Here is a 3,828-nt window from a genome sequence, read left to right as displayed (position 1 = left end):
ACCCTCCGATTGAGAGTTGACGACTAAAACACTAAGCTACAGCAACATCTTGCAGTTACGATGAAAGGATAAAAACGTATGAAAGCAGATGATAAAGGGAAGTTCAGAGGGTATATCTTGAAGGAGATATTGAAATATCTCAAACCAGGGGGAAAGAAACAGACGGGTCCGTTGCGAGCGGCAATTGCTAAAAAATGAGACTTAATAACCTGTAAAGTGAGTCGCTGTTAAAACCTAGTCTCAGATGCTCAAGTGGAGACTATTTGCTAACTGCTTTTTCATTTGATTTGGTTTACCCGAATCCTTTGGTACTTACCCTCTGTCTGAATCCTTTTAACTCCATATCAAACAAACAAACTGCCTTTGAATGGGTAAACATAGGCAATCCTGTGATCTAAAGATACATCTAAAAATGGTGTAGGTAATAATTACGATTGACAGAATTAGCCATGCGGCCAATAAAATAACAATTTCGCATCATAACTCTAATTACCCAATTTGCTGTAATTGATATACCTTCTATTACTGCTGGAATTATTAATGTTACTGATAACAGGTTTCCTCCCACAATTTATTGACAAACTGTAAATGATATATATACATATATATATATATATATATATATATATATATATATATATGTATATATATATATATATATATATATATATATACATATATATATATTTATATATATACTGTATTTATACATATATTTATGTATATATGTATATATATATATATATATATATATATATATATATATATATATATATATATATAGATGTAAGTTTATAAGCAATGTATTTGTATGACTAAATTTTCCTTGTGATAAATCTTGAATTGAAGTTATAAGTTTCTTCATAATTCTTTTGAAATAAAAGTGAAAAAATAAAGACAACATTACACTCTATCAAAACAGTGATTTAAAGTTTTAAACCGTGAAGGAGTCTCTCCTCTTTCGTAACTTGGGTGTTTTCTTCGGTCTCTCTCTCTCTCTCTCTCTCTCTCTCTCTCTCTCTCTCTCTCTCTCTCTCTCTCAAAGTCTTTCCACACCCTTCCAACCTTCCAGGAATTGTTGACTGACCTTGGTTTCAGGAGCTTTCAGTGTAGGCTATGTATATTTACTTTACTGTATCTACCAGGTCAATTTCTTATCAGAATTTTATTCACAGGCCTTACTACTATTATTATTTTTTTGTTTTTATAGTTCGAAGACAAGTCATAGTCCATAGAATATTTTCAAGCTTTCCTAATGCTAATCATCTTATATTCCAAAATATATTCTATGCCAAATTATATTCTTTAAATTAAATATTCTTGTTTCATCTTCGCCTAAATCAGGAAAAGGTCAGATATTCTGTAAAATACTGCAAAATTTCTTTTTAGCTTTTAACCCCGTGTCATTCACCTTGAAACCCTAACATTATTTTTCCGACTAACCCAATTAAGTACATTGACGGTATTTTACATAATTGTGTATAGTATTGACCCTAGGAGTAACTTCCATGATAAAGTACTTTTTTCTCAGATTAAAAAAGAAAAAAAAAAAAAATGACCCCCATAGCATAGTCTAAATTTTTTCTTATAGGACCACCAACCATAACAAACGGACCGGTGTTATAGGTTCGGTCTGGAGGCGAATAGTACATTAAAGTTACAAAGAGGTCACCTGTTAAGTTGGGGCGGTAGTGAGTGGCCCTGTAAAGAAGGGAAGCGTGTGCTGATGAGGTTAGGAAACAAAGCGGAAAACCCCTCAGGTGGAAAAGAGTTACACCTCATTAAGGGTAGGAAGTTGCGTTCTGAGTTACTTCATATTATTGTTATTATCATTACTAGTCAATCTAAAAGCCTAGTTGGAAAAGCAAAGTGCTACAAAGGGGAGTGGGTAGAAAAAGAGAAAAGTAACGGGTAAATTACTACTGAATTTTTTTTTTTTTATAAAAGATATATTAAAATTAGTGACAACGTTGTGTAAACAAGTCATATATGAACTATGAAATAAGTCTTATGTCAACCTATTTAAGAGAAAAACATTTGCAAAAAATTTGAACTTCCGAAGTTCCACCGATTCAACTACCAGATTCGCAAGATCATTTCCAATCCGGTCACAGCTGGAATAAAACTTCTGGAATACTGTGAAGTATTGAACCTTATGTTGGAGAAGGTAAGACCGCTAGAACTGACTCTACAGTATACCAAGTACTACGTGCAGAATGGTACAGTCTGGGGAGAAATTAATGCAAAAGATGGCCTTATTTATGAAAATCTACTACAATACACACAAAGAACTAACTGAACGATAGTGCCAAAGATTAATATGAAGATCAGTGATTTGGAATTTAATGGACAGCAATTTTTGTCCAACAAATTAAGATTAGATTCAGTAATTGAAACTCGAAAGTGCAAGCAATATTCAAAACATAGCAAAAGGGAAGAATTAAAACATTTCCTCAGGATAGACTGATCACCAATAATCTTAAAAGACTGTCGATATGGCACTTTTTACACAATAGAAGAAGAAACAGTCTGGACGTCTTTCTCAAAAGTAAATTTGCAATGAAGAATCTTAACTAGATTTTCAAATTAGTTGCATACAGTTAATTGTTAAAGAAAAGGTCTGTATGTTGAGGAGCTTCTGTCCTTAATCTGCTTACAATCATGCTTTGAGTTTTGTTTTGAATGCTTCCAGGTAGTATCGTATGTCTTCTGGATGTCAAAAACTTTGGCTACTGCGATTTGCTCCTGTTTAAAAATGTCTTTTTATTATTATCATTATTAATACTAGCTAAGCTACAAACCAAGTTGGAAAAGCAAGATGCTATGAACCCAAGGGGTCCAACTGGGAAAAATAGCCAAGTGAGGAAAGGAAATAAGGAAATGAATAAACGATCTAAGAAGTAATGAGCAATTAAAATGAAATATTTTTTTTAAAGCAATAACAACATTAAAACAGATATTTCATATATAAACTATAAAAAGACTCATGTCATCCTGTTCAACATAAAAGCATTTGCTGCAAATTTGAACTTTTGAAGTTCCACTGATTCAACTACCCGATTAGGAAGAACATTCCACAACTTGGTCACAGTTGGAATAAAGCTTTTAGAATGCTGCGTATTATTGCATTAGGCACCATTTGACCAAATTTTCAAGAATTTTTTTTTTTTTAAACGTCTAAATTTGCACAATGTTAGCTAGAATTCTATTGAGGGATTCAGCAACCGCAGCTATAGTACATATAACGTGTATTCCAGTTAGATAGGCTGCCGTACTGCGTATACATTAGGTTAGTATAGGAACACAAAGCATATTCTAAATGCACTCTAACCTAATCTAACCTCCCTAGACTCGTGGGTGAAACCTCACTCTCATTCACCCCACATTCTTACTTTATAAGCAACATGTCCTCTATTACCTGATAGAAATAGAGACAGGAAAGTAGATGTATAGTAAATCGCAAAGGAAAATGTTTGGAAAATTTTATCAAACGGTTCATTTTCCCTTTGCCTACATACACACTGAATAGTCTGGCATATTCTTTACATATTCTCCTCTATCCTCATACACCTGACAACACAGATTACCAAACAATTCTTCATCACCCAAGGGGTTACTGCACTGTAATTGTTCAGTGCCACTTTCCTCTTGGTAAGGGTAGAAGAGACTCTTTAGCTATGGTAAGCAGCTCTTCTAGGAGAAGGACACTCCAAAATCAAACCACTGTTCTCTAGTCTTGGGTAGTGCCATAGCCTCTGTACCATGGCCTTTCACTGTCTTGGGTTAGAGTTCTCTTGCTTGAGGGTACACTCGAGCACACTCTCCTAT

This window comes from Palaemon carinicauda, chromosome 35, assembly GCF_036898095.1.
Source record: "Palaemon carinicauda isolate YSFRI2023 chromosome 35, ASM3689809v2, whole genome shotgun sequence".
NCBI classification, from domain to species: domain Eukaryota; kingdom Metazoa; phylum Arthropoda; class Malacostraca; order Decapoda; family Palaemonidae; genus Palaemon; species Palaemon carinicauda.
Note: the sequence above shows the minus strand (reverse complement) of the source record.